Below are 18,253 nucleotides of genomic sequence, written 5' to 3'. Positions count from 1 at the left end.
TGCTATTACAATCATGTATTTGTTCCCGATGGCAGTGTGATATTGGTTGATATGTTCATTCTGCTATGGTCCCATTGGTTCACATACTATCTTTGCAGTCGCGAACAGACTTGTGAAGGGTCAGTGGAACGTAGTACTCGAGTTACGGTGGACCCTCATGCAACACTGTACCGAGGTTCACCGACGGGCGGGGCGTTCCATTTGTGAGTGAAGGCAGTTGCCATTTTCACACACAGCCGCACTAGATGGATTAATTTGTGATTTCAAGCGGCCACAGATGCCTTTTCGACGTGATGTTGCAAATGAGGAATTCGAAGGACAGCGCTTTCGGTTTTCAGCTAGCGGCGAGGAGATGCCCACAGGTCTGACTGCAAATATAACGTTCTATTGTTCAATGTCCTTGGGACAGGGGCCATGGCGAGAATGCAATGATTGATATGAATAGTATGGGATGCGCAATAGCGAAGTGGGCGATAAGGCCGGACGTTCACAAATACATGTTACTTCACAACACTGGAATTACGGGCTGGAGAACAGTGGATTTAGCAGGCTGCATAACGCACAGACTCAATGGAAATTTCACATGTTATGTGAGTATGAAATCAGGCGTTTTCATTACGGGATGAGGGAATGATGTGTGGATGCATGGACAAATGATTTCATGCAGAGTTTGCCATGTACGGGGCTTCTTGGAATATATCCACCTCCCCTGCGATATGTGATGCAGGGCTGCCATAGTGGGACCATCGTCTATCTGGCCTTGTTGAACCCTCCCTGTCTCGACGCGCCTTCAGACACTTGTGTCTATGCACGTTACTAATCCCATCTGATGGATTCTGTTTTGACAGACGCATGCACAGTAACACTCGTTTGTAATAGTGTTTTCACCTCGATATAGATAGTTATGATTCGCAAGTGGTTTTTGGGTGGTGATGATCCCTTGGAGTGGGCTAGCATGCATATGGCTGTGGATTTGGTGTGATCATTGAAGTGAGTAATTCAAATGCAGTTCTGATGCCCATACTATTCTTTTTCATTTCATTTGGGTGACAGGTATCTCCTCCCCTTTTGCCACTGCCATCTGTATGCCACTCCTGCAGATGGATTTTACTCCCGACACCTGCTGCTTCGTGTTAATCAGTGGAGCACCATTACGATCTTATGGGACGATCGCCAATGGGCCACATGCCCTTACGCAGTACTAGTGGCTAGGAGCAACATTTCGGCCTTTCAGCTGGACTAGTGCCTCCCTAATGGGACGGGCCTGCGGTTCGAGGCGCTTCCATGTTGCCTTTTCGTACGAGAATGTAGGCCCTGTGTACCATGAGGGAACAGGGCGTCACACAAGAAGTAGCTGGTCATTTATTGCGGATGCAGCCCACAATGGTGAATTATATTTTGGGGTTCATGGCCTAATGGCTGTATGGGCTTGGTGAATTTGTTGTGCATTAAATTTCTATTCTGATATGAACCGTGTAGCGTTGTTCTTTGCAAGTGATGTGGCATATTCCTATTTGGGGAGCGATGTATTGTGAGGAGATCTGCATTGGGTTCCAGCTTCGGGGTATAGTTGCGTGGTACTGTGCTGGGCGCGTTTGCCTACGGAGCCCAGTGAGGTCAGGGATTAGGGCTGCCAATATGACTGTATTCATGGTGTCATGCTCAGGGGCGGGGGATTAGCTTTTGTGTAACAGATGCCGGTCAGCCAGGTGGATTGGTGGAATGATGTGATTATCAGAATATGGCTGGTCACAGGTGCCTGTGTTTGCGTGCGTTTCTTGGAGGGAGACTGAGGTCATGTCCATTTGTGTAGCTTCTGTATTCGTGCCATCTGTGCCCTGCAGCTCCCATTGGCCCCTCTTGAGGTTCATTTGTTCGTTGGCAGGCATGGGTGACATGTACATTTCACTGGTTGCATTGTGTGACTTCATTGCACCTATGAGGAGTTGTGCAATGTGGCCAGGGAGTGATGTACAGGCACTCAGTAGGGCCGTTTACGGTTGGTTCGCGATGCCGTACTTCTCACCATGGCGGAATGGTACTTTCCGCCGTGCTTGGTGGCGTTAGGTACATGTCCGCTAGGGTCAGAATTCGCGTACCGTTGCGCCATGGTGGTAATTGCGGTTTGGCATGGCGCGCGTGCGCGTGCGCGTACTTGGTGCAGTTAGCGTTGGCGTTCACTACGGTGTCGCTGATGGCATCGTACTTTGCGGTGACGGGTCATGATCGCACCGAGCGCTATTCGATGGCGGTATTGCATTTCCGCCATCGTTTTTCGATTTCCGCCAGGGTCGTAATGAGGGCCTATGTCTTTCTTCGCAGTTTTCTGGCACTGGGATATTATTATCTTGATAACACAGAATCTAGCAGTATCAACACTAACAGGGCTCCCAGGAACTTGAATGCATCTGCATCCATTGTGGAACCCATGAGAACAGTGATCCAAACCAACTGTCATCATCAACTTTGTCAGTTTCATCAATCATCTGATTCTGTAGTTTTGTCAGCATACCTATGGCTTCTGTTAGAGTTCTATTTTCTTCATCGTGAGAAGGTATAAATGTGCAACATGTTTCTCCGATTTTTGCACAAACTCCTCCACCCATGGCTGTGATCGTGTCAAGTATATATCTATTCTGGAGGGTCATCAGCCGGACTGCTCTTAACTCCTCCTTGATTGCGTTGAATCCTTTTATGGTTGTGTTGATGGTCTGCAGTAACTCCCATCTGCAACCATTTAGTATTTGCTCCAACTTGAAATCTGGTCATGAAGATGGTTGCAAACACTGATGAGGTGAGGCTAAACAATCTGTGTTCATATAGAATTGCATGAAAAGCTTCTTCAGATTTGGCAGAAAAGTAATTTTCCCTCTTCAGTTGGGTCAACAGTTCCACAGATTTCGTCTTCCTTAGGTGCACATCTGCTTTTGGGAAACTGTCAATATTCAGGTCACTTTTCGGAATCACCAAAGCTGGAACATGGACTTTCACTATTGTGCATATGCCTCCCCAGTTTCTCAGCAATCTGATGTATGCTTTGGATCCACATGCCCAGTAATGATCCACAATTACTTCAGGTCCATGCCCCATTCCTGGGGCATCAAAGATACGTCCACAGTTCTGATTCTCTCTCATCTTCCTTGTGCTATTATTCCTGAAGCAGAATTTTGAGTTTTCCAGTGGTATTATTATCTGCAAAGGTCCTCCTCTGTCTTTGACCCATGTCAGCAGTTTTGCAAGCTTTGGCCATAATGGCTTGCATATCCTTTGTGAATTTTCAATTGCTTCCTTGCAGGCTCTGAGGACAATCCATGCCCTGCAAATCACTACCCCTTTTTCCCATCCATCTTGTGAAAGCACTGTTCCCCAAATCTGCATTTGGCCTCTGTTCTTCCAACTTCGAGCCTCTTTTTACAGTTTTCCTTGGACATTTAGCTTCTGATTAATTTCCCATTAAATCCCTGCTCCTTTCACTCCAGGTTTCTCGTACCTGATCAAATGATTCCTAGTATGAGCTCTGTCTCTTGTCGTTATGTCTTGAACATAATCATCTTCATCAGGATCAGTTTTTTCAGTTGCCCATTTCAGTGAGGTATCACTACCCATGAACTGGCCTCTAGTTTTGCACATTGCTACATGTGAAAGACAGTGTGCTGTCTGGACATCGATTTCTACAGCTACAAAGATCTTGGACTTCCCCATGCTGTACGGTAGGAGTGCACACACAAAGCATGCACCTTCTGAACTTCATCTTCCAACATCCATCATGCGTTGGTACCAAATGTTGTTTCCCAGATGTGCTGTGCTGTCCAAGTAATAGTTTAGTTTGTTGTTGTCTCTGTGCATGCTTCTCTTGATTCTTAAAGTTTTCATGTAGTTCGCTATAACTACATCCCTGAATGCATCTATATGTCTCTTTCTTACTGGTAGATTCTCAGGTATCCCAGTCGATGGTGCAGGCCTCATCATCTGTGCCATTTGAGTAGACAAAAGTCTGGCAGTTCTTTATTTGTCCTCATATATCTTTTTCTTTCTGGTTAGAAATGTCTGCATCCACTCTGGCTTGGGTTCAGTGTATGGCTGTGGAACTTTTACTTGTCCCTTTTACTGGAACATATATGCTTGGCAATGTTGTCTCCCTGGGTTCATTCTTCAGCTGCTGTAGTCTTTTCCCTTCTCTGGCTATGAATGGCCATACTATCAGTTGTGCTTGTGCAGAGATTTTCTACGAGTTTGCTCTTGTCTTTCTTGGTGTTGGATCAAGAGTTTCTGATGCAGCTGTTTCTGTTGGTGTTCTTTCCAATTCTTCTGGTCTTTCCACGACATCTGCTTCCTTCATTTTGGCTCTTTACTTTACTTGTCATGAGATTTACCATAGTAGACAGTCTTTTCTTCTCTACTGCTTGGGATTGTGGATCTGCAGTCATTGACATTAGGCCTGGTGTATGTGCATTCAATGTTTGTATGCGTTTGGCTGTCAGTAACCTTTCTCCATTCATATTCTGTCGACCCTGTCTCCGGCTTTTCGATTTGCTTGTTACCGCAAGTGTGTGTGTGTCATTGCTAAGCACATCCATCTCAAGTTCATCCATTCCACCATCAGATCTTCAAGGGACTGGCATAACTATGTAAGGTCTGGGTACTTTCGTAGGTTTCATGCATGCATCATTAGGTGGGTGCACTGGAATTGGAAAGCTTTGTGCACCAATAAAAAAGTAAAATGATGATGAATATAATACACAAATACATTATGCCCCTGTAGGTTAGGCGGCAGCATTTACGTCCGGGGAACTGTGACCGTCTCTCCTCCTGCAGGAGGACTAAAGTACTGTTCTGGGCCCCTATCTCAATCATATGTAAAATGTGTTAACTTTTAACACAAATTCTAAACAATATTGTCTTTGGATCTTGTTTGTTCCATTTGTGAGCTGTGGAACTTAAGCGATTGTCTCTCCTTGTCAGACTTCTGGAATTGTCTATTAGTTCTGGATACAGTTTTCCTGTTAAGGCTATGGAGAGTGTCAAAATCAAGCAATAATTCAACAAGTCTCTTTACTGTGCATGTTCAAAATGTATCAGCTCCCAGTCTATGCCTCTGATCTGCTTAATTCCCGAAGACATGCTATGTCCTTGTCGGTACAAAAAATAAAAGAAAAATAAAACAAATAAAATCTTTGATACTGCTCTCTCGATCTGTCCCTCGGTGGAAAGTTTAAAATCTTCTCAAATAGTTCAGCTGATGGTTAGAAAGTTCGATTTGCATCACAATTCCATGCAGGAGCATGCCCATCTGTGCTGAATTTGCTGGGTCTCTGATGTATGTGAGGACATCAACATCGATCGGTCTCCCCACAAGCTCTGGAAAATCCTCGATTAGACAGAAAAAGACATTACTCGCCAATCTGCTGTCTTCTGGTGACAGGGGCATTTGTCCTGTCTTGCCAAGGTTCAGGACTGAAAACTTTCATTTCATTGTTAACAGTGTCTGCACTTTCCGTTTGCGTGGAGAGCAACTTGAATGACTATACTATTTAGAATTATGCTCAGACGTTCTGTATTCGCTGGATCTCGAAGAAAAATCAATACGTCTGTCATTCTCCCGACAAGTTCTGGACACTCTTCGATTAGGCAAAAAAATAATACGTTGATAAGCTCATTCACTTCCTTCTCCACTTGGGACATTGGGCTTTTCCTCGCTGCACTCAGGAAGCAGGAGGAACTCCTTGACAATCACAGTAAGCAATCTCCTTATAGTCTTTTTGGTTTCAGGAGCTTGAAGAAAGTCAGTGACACTTGTGAGCCTCCCCACCAGTGATGGGTATGATCTTAACACTAGATCTTTTGTGATGTGGCTACTGTGGAACACCATAGGTGATTCTGAACAATGTTATTGTGCAGAAAGAGTTAGGCTACTGCTTTTTCTTCCAAGCAGTGTGTCCTCGATCAAAATTTTGCATGTTCTCTTTTCCTTATTAAGGCTTCAGTTTGCCTCAGTCTTAAGTTTAAATTCGGCAGGCTATGTTGTGGTTTTTAAATGCAATTTTCTTCTTCACCCTTCAACTAGGATGCACAGAGTGTCCGTTTTTATGTCCTTATCCTTTTTTTTTTTTTTTTGATCAGAGGAATGTCCAAAGTAAAACCACAACTTTTGCACAAAGTTCTTTGTCTTTGCTTTGCTGCTGGTTATGCGTCCGTCTTCCTCGTTATGGATCTCATCTGCACGTGCAGTAGTTCTTCCCCGTCGTACGTAGTCTCCCCGTACTGGGGTGCAGGCAGGGGGCCCTCTCCGATATATGGTTTGATGACACCCAGGAAGATCCAAGCTCTTATTCCTTGTAGTTTCACTGCAGAGGTGGTGCAGTCTTCCACTGTAAAGGGACCATTAAACCTTGGTTCGTCCCACCTTTTTCTCGTATGGTTCTTTATGAGGACGGTATCTCCAGGAAAAATGGATGGAACACAAAGTCCTTGAGCTGTGTCTGAAGTAGTATCTCCTTCTGTCTTCCATGCTGCCCTACACCCTTTTCATCGTTGCTGCAGCTGGTCTGAAATTACAGTAAGGCAAGATGTCATGCAATGCGGGTAATTTGCATTTCAGACCCTAAGATTTCTCTTGTTGACTGGGCATCACATCTAGCTCTGTCTCGGGGGTCAGGGGAGTGTGCATTCTTCTTCCTTTAGCTATTCTGTGCAGCGTAAGATGATGGTCAGAACCGAGTTGATTCCTGAGTGCATAGAGTGCCAAAGGAAGGCAGTGCAACCATCCCTTTCTTAGAATAAGCTTCAACTTGGCTATCCTCTCCTTTAATAGGCCGTTGAGCTTCTCACATATTCTGTTACCTTGTGGGTGGTACGCCAACGAGACCTTGTGCTTTATACCAAGCAGCAAGCTAATGTGTTTGTAAACCTCATTTACAAAATGGATCCCGTTATCTGATCTCATGACTTCACATATACCCCACCTGGGAAATACCTCTCTTACTAAAAATATGGCCGCACAGGTAGAGTCTGGGTGTGTACATGGACCTGCTTCTATCCATCTAGAGAATGAACACACTGCAATAATTAGGTGTCTGTACCCGTTACATACTTGAATCATGTCGACGTAAACGACATGCAAGTGCTGAAAAGGCCCGTTTGGTCTTTTGATGACTCCTCTCATTACTTTTAATGTGTGCCCAGCTGTGAATTGTAGGCAGATGATACAGTTCATTATAAAAAAAACAACATGCTCGGTTAAGTTGGGTATGAACCAGTCTTCTGCAAGCGTTGCCACTAGATTCTCTTTTGACATGTGTGCAGGATATTGTATTTGCTCCAGCACTATGTTTAACAGGGTAGTAGGCATTGCTGGTTTACCAGCGCTATCTTGTCACCACAAGCTTTCGGAGGGGTTTAAAGAACACTCTCGCTGTTTCCATACTTTTTTTTCTTCCTTTAGTGCCTCCCCTTGGAGTTCTATCAACTGTGTTTGTCCCAGATTATTATAGCCTTCAGGTGAAACCTGTGTAACCATAATTCTCTCATTTGTGTGGGTCACTTCCACTTCCATGGTCGTCTCACTCTTGGATGCCATGCATTTGGTTTCCATGTCTGCTGCTCCGCGTGAGATAAAATCTGTGCCTTTTGTGTGGGCTGTGGGATGTTTCAACCCACTAGTCCAAGCCCTGCAACATTACTGTGCATTGCTTGCAGCAGAAACATCAGAATGGCCGCCGGAAAGCATGCTGCTTGCTAGAAATCACCAGAAAGTGCACAGTAAAAATCTGAAAAATAGGCCGCCATCCACTTTTGCCTATGTCAGTGGTAACACCGGAGACCACTGCCAAAACCCATCATTTGGCTGCCCAAAGAGCAAAATCATTGTAAAAGAAACACAGAGCTATTTTAAAAATCTCTTTTTCCCTGGTTATCAAAATTGCAAAAACCATGGCTCACAATCCACCTAAAAGATCCAACCTCCTTGTTGGGTGTTCCACATCATTCTACTGGAAGAATCCACCTAAATACAATGTCAGCAAGAATCATATGTTATCAGGACAAAATCCACTTTTAAAGATACTTGATGGAAAGAAATCTGTCAAAAATGGGTGCAGTACCGTTACTCTCTCCAACAGGCGCTGGCAATCTCTAAATCTGACAGGAGAAACTTGTGTTTTTAAAGCTAAACATGTCAAAGAAGGGATTTCCATCAAAATGCCATATAGAGTGCCACACATTTGATTTTCATGTTGAAAAAGACTGGAATTAAAGATATGTTTGCTTATTTCAAATTTATAAATGTCATTTTTTCATAATGAACTATGTTACAATTGACCAAAAGGTAACCTGATTTAGCTAAAACTCCCAAGAGGCTTTCTTTCCCTGAGAATCTCACACCTTGTTCATTCCCACCAAAAGGAGAGGATTTCACATTGGCATGTTAATCAGATGGGGAGGAGATTTCCTCTGCTGCCCTGAGCAATAAACAATGGGTTCCTTGAACTGAAAAGGAATGCTAATTCGAGTTTGACTGACAACAACTACTCTGGCAGGAAGACAAGCCATGTGACCCTCTGACTCAGCCCAGGTTTGGAGGTGGGCCAGACTGAAAATGTGGATTTGACACTGGAATAAATATATATTTAAGGAAAATACTTCTAAAATATTGTACCAAACTTACAAAAATATGAAACTTAGAGATTATTAAAATGAAAAATGTGGTCACAGTTTAAAACTAATCTGGAATCTGTGCGATGTTCTGAGACTGAACCAGAAATGTTTTTTGTAGCTAGTGTGGTTGTGCTAGGAACATGAACAATTACGGAAGTATGACCAGATGGTATGTGCATGTATATGTAAAAAATTGTACAGATCCAAAAATGTGTAACCCACCAAAGCGCGAAAAAACTGTCATTTTTTAACTGAAGCTCGCAGTAAAATGAGAGTTGAACAGGAATGTATGTTAAGCAATTTGTCATGTAATTATGTATTATTCACAAGTTGTGCATGTTGGAAATATGTTTTTTGGGAAAAATAGATTTTCTAAGTAAAAGCAAAGGGGAGGTTCTTCTCTAGATTGTAAATGGCAGCATCACTCTGACACATGATGACACACTGTTCCCTTCTCAAATCAGGGGACAGGGAATTCTCTGACCTATCAGATCCTTAGAGGGTTGGGCATAGATAATCAGCCTCCCCACTCACTTTGGAAAATGGATAAATAGGGACTGTTGAGGACCCAGAAACACACACACTTTCCACTCATCAACTGATTTCCTGGCGAAGCACCCTGCAGGAAGAACCAGACTCAAGACTCTAGAACTAGATTCTAGAACTGTGAAGCAGAAAGGTCCAATCCAAAAAGCTGAACCCTTTTCAGCAGACCTTTAAAAACCTTCCAAACCTGATTTTTACCCCTAAACTTCCAAGGGGCAGCACAAAATCCAACAGCCTGGCTGAACTGTTTTGCTGTTCTAGCTAAGAACCTCATGCTAGAACCAAGATCCAGATCCATAGAGCAGAGCTGTACCCAGAACCAACCCGTCAGACCCAGTCCAAGAGACCACACAGACCAGAAAGCCTTGCTGAGAGCAGAGTCCAGGTGCCCTGGGCCTGTCCGGTGGCGAGTGAAGTCCATACCTTTGACCAGATCTTTGACGGGCCCATTCCATTCCAAACCATAGGAGTGAGTATTTAGTATAGAACTGTCCATAGTCATCTCTTAGTTTCAAGTAATCCTATTCTATCCATTTCAACCTATCCAGAACTGCATTATAGAATCTTGTGTCCATCCTGAATCCTTCTCATTGTATAGTCTGTGATAATTGTAGTGATAAGCATCTGTGCGCTGATGTTTTCTGAAGAAAGTCAAGTGTCCTGGCGCACAACAATCAGAGCGGAAGGCGCCCTGGTCTGGTGGTTGTCCCGTTGGGTATCTTGTACTTTCATAGCCCCTTAGTATAAGTCCATATTGGTTCCAAATCTTTAAAGGGCAATCTTTCATTTTGAATCTTGACTCTGTTTCTGAAAAATGTACCTTCACAAAAACGTCTGTAACATCTGAACCGTACGTCCTAGAAACAAATGTTTGAATGTCATTTTGAAGCTAACATCCTCAGCGTTCAAATGAACCCAAAACGACATTCCAATTCCTTATAGTTTTTCCGTAATCGCGTTTCCCGCACGCGAAAAAGTTGCCGCGATTTCGCATTTGGCTCATTTTTACCCCATGTAAAAATAGCTATTTGTTGCTTTCAACTTCTGTATTTCGTTTTCCATCTGCTAATCATTCTACAATCATTGCTAGTGTTCCCCTGAACTTATCCAAAGCAACTCTCACTTGTTCTGAATTCAATTTAGCGAATTAAAATCATTTTTAGCATTTTCCCATTCAATTCACACCACATCTAAAAAGCAATTGACCTGTTTAAAAGCATACCTGTTCTCTCTAAGCTTGCTGGGGGAAGTGGGATTGAAACTGAAATTGTTGATTGTTATTCCTGATACCTGTGGGCCCTCATTCCATCTCTTCATATTGCAAAGTGGGGTAGTGAGTAGTAACAAGGGAACGAGTGATCATATTGTCTTTTGATTGAAGTCATCTCAAGTTTTATATCTGTGTTGCATTTCTTTCTATCATTGCCATTTCTTGAACCAATGCAAAGTATTATCTGCTTGATTATTCTTCCTATTCCTACTCCTAATTGATTAAAGAGATTGTTGATATTGCAATATTACCCATTGCTGATCATTGTTCATATTCATAAGTGTGATATTCAGATATTATTCAAATTCATAAAAGGGTGATATATATATTGTTCAATTCTTCAAATAAATCTTTTAATTTGCAAAACAAACCTATTTCTTGGTTCAGTGAGACCGGGGGAATTCAAAGAGAGTGGCGTTACATAAGGGTACATCATCCAGAATTAAACAAACATTTGACATAAAAATATATAAATAAGGGTTTCCATTGGGCATCCCATACTTGGCATTGACCTAGTTGGAGTGCTGGATTGAAATCACTTACAGATTGGGTGCTTTTGGCCAGGATTTCTGGATTAGATCTACCACTTGTGCAGCTTAATACAGTGTTCTAACGAATAGGATACATAAATCCTTTTGGGCTGGCACGCTGTGTTACGCTGTAAAAGCGCCCCTCAAAAGGGAACGCTCGAAGGAAACTGTCTGTTTTGCAAACATAAAATAAAAAACTTCTGTAAGTCAGGAAAGAAATTAATATTTCCAAAATGGCGGCATTGGTAGACATCAAGATAGCTACAGAACACCTTTTACATAAGTTATTTGTGAGAAGTGAGTGGACTGAGCAGGACCAGAATGTGTGGTTGCTGGCAATCACACAACAGATCACTGCAACTGGGTTAGATATATGGAGAGACCAGGGTCCCTTACATGTGGCCCTGAGCAAACTATATAAGGCTCCTAAGGCCAAGGACGAGCACAACAAGATTGCCAAGATAGCGGCATATCTATATTTGTCTATTGGAGCCATACAGGATCAAAACGCTGAAGGCCAAGATCTGGCAAGTAGGCAACTGGTGGCATTAGAAAAGGCCCAATCTGATCTGGACTCTTCTGAGCAGAGGCTGCAGAGGAGCCAGGAGTCAGAAAATGAAAGCAGACAGTATTTAATTTAAATAAAAGAGGACATGGGTATCCTGCAATGGGAAAAGGCAGACCAGGATACCCGAATTCTGGCCTTGCAGAAGGAGTACCAAGAAGGTTTGGACTCCCTACTGCAGAGCCAGAAAAAGCTGGAGCAACAACTGGATTTCAACAGGGCATGCGCAGAGCAGATAGTCACCCTGCAAAGCCTCCTAGAAAGAGAGAAGGCAGAGAGCAGTACATTGATTTTGAAAGACCTGGATACCCAGGCAGAGTTTGATGAAGAGCGCCAGAACGCTGGAGCCCTTCAAAGGCATAGGGACGACCTGGCGGCACAGAGGCAGGCTCTTACTCAGGAAAGGGACACCTTAGGCCAGGAAGTCTGTCACTTAAAAGGGAAACTGGAAGAAAATCACCTGTCCCTCCAGGGACTGGGTGACCTCCAAAAAGAGCATCAAAACTTGTCAGAGCACACCAGGAGCGTGGAAGAGGCTCTCACAAGTAAGGAACAGGCCAGTATGGACAGGACTCAGGAGGTAACCCTCCTGCAGCAAAGACTGGCCCAGTCCTCAAAAACAAACCAGGAAGCAAAAAGAGAAAATGAGGCTCTCTGTGAGAACAATGATAGGCTCCTCAGACAGATAGCCATGCAAGAGAGACTGATAGAGACTAGTAAGGCCTTGATTGAGGAACAGAAAGCTCAGGTTCTTGCATGGCAACAGGGAGCAGGGGCTGATAGAGACGAGGTTCGCTGGGAAAGGGAAACACCTGAGTATAACCTCAGGAACCCTAGTACCAGAGGCCTTCATCTCTCCCAGTCCCTGGACTCTGCTGCCCCCGTGTCCACTGCGCACATGAGCCCAGGGCCACGGGGATGGCAGATAACTATCCATTCAGAAGTATGGGACTCATAGACCAGCACCTCCCAGGAATGTATGGGCAGGCATCTGGGTATGTGTACCCAAGTACAGTGAAATGTAGTGGGGAACTCCAGGAGAGTAGGCCACTAAGGGCATCCTAAAGACCTCTACCCAGTTAGGACAGTGGGGGGGGACCCACCGAATCCTGGGAGCAAGGAGGAATCTGAAGACTCCTCTGAGCGCCCCAGGACACAGGAGACTAGGTCCCCACATTCTGCCAGCCATTCCCAGGTTCGCAGAATCCAGGAGATCCCAGAAGACCAGACGGGCATCTCTGAGAGCAGTGCCTCTGAGTCAGAGGACGAGTGGACCAGGGTTACCCGAACCAAGAAGGCCAATAAGGCAAAAAGGGCCTTGCTTAAGCCCCCTTAAAACAAATCAAGGCAATAAGGAGCATCATCACGCCTTATCATAAGAACACTAAGTATTTTGTTTGGGAGCACTTAGAGCTCTTTGAGCAGATGATGGAAACGTTCCATTTGAAAGACAGTAGTAGCTGCATCCAGTATGTGAAATGGACATTCTCACCAGAATACTCCAATTTCTTTGCGGGGCTGGAGGACCAAAATCATTCTAGATGGTCCACATATAGGACAGCCATCTTGAAGCATTTTTCTGTACACAGAAATCCCCAAGAGGCTCACAAGGCAGCCTACAACTTGCAATGTGGGGAAGAGCAGGCCCCACAAGAATTTGTGCAGGAACTAAAGCGTGCCTTTGCGCAGACTACCAGAAGGGTGCGCACGGACAGCAGAAAATGTGTTAATACTTTTTTCCACGCTCTATCAAAGTACATCATGAGCCAACTAGTGAGAGATTTTCATGAGAAAAGATCACTAGACTGGGTCATTGAGCAGGCCACCCGGATCTAAGAGATGCAAAAGCCCATAGACAAAAAGAATACTCAAAAAAGCCCCAAAACAACCAACCCCCCTGCTGCTGCTAAGGTGGCAGAGGTAAAGGTTGCCCCCATTTTAGATTTGGAGATGGGGGTGGCCTAAAAACTTGCCTGCACAACAGAATAATCCTAAACCCAGAAGGCCCTCGGGCCAGTCACAGACAGGGAGCCAAGAAGGTAGTCCCACCAACGGGATCTCTCACTCCCCTTACTATGTAAGTCCCCGCTACAAGGGGAAGAGACCCATCCTGGGTTATGTGTGGACTTCTCCAGCCCAAGGGGGGGATCCAACCAGGCACCTAACCCAGGGAACTTCCCTCCTAACTTCCCCCAGGAGGGCAGAAACTCCCCAAATCCTGGACAGAACTTCTTCCGCAGGTATCCACAAAACTTTCAACCCCAAAATCATCCATCCTGCTTCCCCCAATTTCCTGAGCCCAGACAACCTAATCAGGGAGAGGGGAGGCCAAGGGTGGAGGGGTACCCAAATCTTCCCAACCCGGGGTATTACCAGAGAAGGGATAGCTACCCATCCCGGGATCAGCCCAGGGGAGAACACAGAACCCCGTATCAGCCTGAGCGGGTTTCACAGCTAGAGCTCCAGGTCCAAAATATGGCACAGGATCTGGGTCACATGCTGAGGGCTCAGCAGAACCCTCAAATGGGCATGCCGGCACAGAATGCCTCCAAATCTGGACTTGGTGCTCCAGAACAATGACGGGGGCAGCACCCCGACAAACCACCGGTTCCCAGGGAGGAGGCACAAGGGGAAGGGAGGTGTAAAGCCTTGGAGGAAGCTTCCTTCCCCACTTGCAAAGAGCCCCTGGAAACCCAGGAACCAGAAACAAAATCTCCTGCCCCTGAAAGCCTGCCACCCAAGGAGCAGAGGGTGGGTAGGAGAAACAAAGGATCCAAACAGACCCATTTTGTGGAGGAGGTACAGATCTTCCAAATTGAAGGAGAGGGGTCCTCAGAGGATCCTGGGAAAAGGATCTTCTCCTTCAGAGATGGGGGAACTCCCAAGGAAAAATGGGTCCCAAAGGATTCAAATCCAGACTGGCTAGATGTGGGGACTGAGCTAGCGCCACCCATTATGCAATCCCAGAACCAACAGCATCAAAATCCCCTGGTTCAAACCCATCTTGGTGACTGCCTCCAAGAAGGGGAGGGTGGCCCATAACCAGACCAGGGGAACTCAAAACTTCTCCCACCTCTAGTTGCCACCTTTTCTTTGAGATTCCCTAGGCTCCCCACAGAATTCTGCCCAAATCTCTTCTCTCCAAAACTAAAAAGTGGTGGACACTGGATCCCAAGCTACCCTTCTGTCGAAAAAGGCCTTAGATGAACTGAATTCAGGAAGGGGGGAGAAATACCAAATTCCTCTCACCTCTCTTGCTGGACAACTTCAGAACTTTGACTGGAAGGAAATTCACTTTGAGGGAACTGCGGATTTGGACATTAAAATTGGGCGACACAAGGTGAGGCACCCGGTCATAGTTGTGACTCCAGAGGGCACCCCTTGTTTACTAGGGAATTACCCCTGAGAAGGTTGTCACCCCTAATAGACTGTGTAAACAAGGTCCTCTGGACCCAGACTAGCCGACCAATACAATTGAAACAGAGCGTCAACCATGTTAGTTTAAACAGCACATGCCAAGTGGTTGAACAAAAATCTGACCAAGTAGAATTTCACTTCCAGAACAACCAAATTCCATATGTGACAGTAATAGCAGTAGGACAACAGACTGGTGATGGGGGGTCCTCTCTATTTCTGAAAATAAACCTTCCTTCCAGTCTAAGGTGGCATTCCACACTGGAAGGAAACATTCTGAACTTCTTTACCAATCCACAATCAGACATTCCCACTCCTATAGTCCAGAAATATGTGAAATCAGCTCAGAGCCTGGCTGATGTTCAGCATATTGGAGAGCAGTTGTTCATCCCTGTTCAGTTAAATGAAGGGAAGGACTCTGTTCTCACCGAGTGTGTGTGAACAACGGTAAGATCTTCATCAGCGAAGCCATGTTCCGCCAACTCCCAAAAGATCCAGCCATTCCCACATTTAGACTGATAGACAAATGGGAAATGGATCTGGAAACACCCAACTCTAAACATCTCCTGCCAAGCAGGAGTATGCTCAAAATCTCCATAGGCAACAAGAGCATAGTCCATAATTGTTGGGTCGTGCGAGACTTCAATGCCGCCTTTTACTTAGGCAGTGATATTCTCAATCGCTTTGCCATTAGTTTGGACCTAATAAACTTCAAAGCTTGGTCCCAATTAGCAGATAATCCCATGGGCTTTGATGACCCAAAGAAAGCATTTAGGTCAGCTCAATTGCTTTCTTTTGCAGTTGAAATTCAGATTGGAGAGGAAGTCACCGTCCCAGAAAGGACCCCACAATTCTCCCTGGAAGTGAAAGTTAAAAGAGGACAGAAATTGAAAAACCCTGATGCTTATATTCATCTAAATGCTGCTCTCCAACAGAAAGGGTTGGGGGTAAACCCAAAACCATTAGTCAACATAGAACATGACACCATTCCAATAGTGGTGGATAACAGCGACTTAAAGAGTATCACTCTAGCCGCAGGCACCATTATTGGAATGGCGGTTGATGACCGACATGTTTCCATTGATTTAGGCAATGAACTGTTAGGACCAATCCCCAAGGACTGTTTTGACAGTGACAGTGATGACAACACAACACCAGACAGGATCTTTACCCGGCATGGGAGAACTTTTTGGTGTACACTTCCTGCCCTTATGGTAAGGAAGATGTGACTTGTGACTTCAGGAGGGATGAGGTGATTTTCCAGGTCCATGAAGGCTGCCTTTCCCACCTGAAGCCACCAGTCCAAATCAGCACTTTGACCAGGGACTTCACCCAGCTGGAGGAGGCCGCTGAGATAGCGAAACCAGAATTCTTTCCAGGCTTCAGGCAGATGGTTGAAGAGAGAGTCAACCTAGCTGATGACTGTGAGACTCTGGAGCAGAAGCAAAAGTTGAAACAAGTTTTCTTGGATTTTCAAGATCTCTTTGTGGTGGACTCATATGACTGTGGTCACACTGACATCCACACAACAACAATTCCCACAGACCCAGGCATGACTCCAGTGTTTGTGAAGCAATATCGTTTGCCTCTCGCATCAATGGAGTCCCTTACTAAAATAATTAAGAACCTTGAGTCCCGTGGGATAATCCGTCCAGTCCACAGCACCTTCAATAATCCGGTGCTGGGGATATTGAAGCCAAACGGCCAGTGGAGACTGTGCACTGACCTTAGGGAGCACAACAAACGGGTCCATACTTCCCGATGGCCTCTTCCCTACATTGACCAAGGGCTGGCCCAGATCCAGGGGTCACAGGCATAGACCTGACCAATGGATACTGGACTGTGCCTGTCAGTAGGGAGGACCAATACAAGCTGGCTTTTACCTTTGGGGGCCAGCAGTACACATGGACTCGGACTCCCTTTGGATACATCAACTCTGGCAATGAGTTCAACATTTTTCTACATAAGGCCATGCCTGACCTGGGTGGGAGGGGTAACCTGGCCTATGTAGATGATGTTCTCATCAAAAGCTCAACTGTGGAGGAACACATAGCGGAGATCTGTTATGTTCTGACACAGTTGAGGGCCGCCGGAGCAAAACTTTCCTTTCAAAAGGCACAGTGGTGTAGAACGCGTGTCAATTTCTTGGGGCATGAGATTACTCCTCAGGGTCTCTGTCGCCAGGAAAAGAAAGTGGAAGCACTCCAGAAACTAAAAGACCCCACGACTCTGCGGGAACTAAGGAGCCTCCTTGGACTGACTAATTACAGTAGAAAGTTCATTGAGGGCTACGCAGAGATCACAAGGCCCCTGATTCATCTTTTGAATGGGGGGGTCAAGTGGGAATGGGATCCAGAACAAGCCGAGGCAGTAAGACAACTCAAAAGAAGCCTCTCACAAGCGCCTTGCCTAGCTTACCCTCTCAGAAAAAAGATGTTCTTATTGGAGACAGGGTTCTCAAATACATGCCTGACTGCAGTATTATACCAAAAGCATGACAAGGTCAATTAAGTAATCTCCTATGCGAGTAAAACTTTATCCATTGTGGAGGAAAAACTCAACAATTGTGAGAAGGCACTCCTGGCAATGGTGTGGGCATTGAAGAATTACCGCCTGTTTATCCTGGGGGAACACATCATAGTGGAGACTCCACACCAGCTTCTGCAATATCTCCAAAGTGACAGAATCCGGGCCGGAAATGTAGTTCCTACATTACTTCCTGGATTCTGTCAATGCAAGTCTTTCCTGTGGAGGTCAGATATGGCCAAAACAAGAAGAGTCCCCTGGCGCAAGTTCTGGCTGACTTGCATGATTGTGCCAGAGAAAACTGTCTTGACGACGAGAGTTTAAAAATCAAGGACAACATGGAGGCATACCTCAATTCCCCACACAAAGTCTTTGAAGAAGATAAGTGTGAGGGAATGCCCACTGTGTATGTGGATGGATGCTCTTACCATGTTGACAACAACGGGGAAAAAGAACTCTTGGCCGGCGTAGGGAAGGCATGGGTGAATGAGTCCCCAGAACCCTCCGCTGGGTACAAGATTGGTCCCCGAAATAGTAGAGTGGCAGAGTTGATGGCTGTGCATCAAGCCATCCTCACTGCTGTCTAACATCAACTCCACAAACTGGTCATAATCACTGATTCGGATTATGTACGGAACGGGTTCCTGAAGCACCTGGTAAATTGGAAAACCAGAGGCATGTTATGTTCTTATAACAAACCCTTGAAACATGGGAAATTAATTAAAAACATTGATCATCTGGTCACTTCGA

Source organism: Ambystoma mexicanum, chromosome 10 (genome assembly GCF_040938575.1).
Source record: "Ambystoma mexicanum isolate Mex_15411 chromosome 10, UKY_AmexF1_1, whole genome shotgun sequence".
In the NCBI taxonomy this organism is placed as follows: Eukaryota; Metazoa; Chordata; class Amphibia; order Caudata; family Ambystomatidae; genus Ambystoma; species Ambystoma mexicanum.
Note: the sequence above shows the minus strand (reverse complement) of the source record.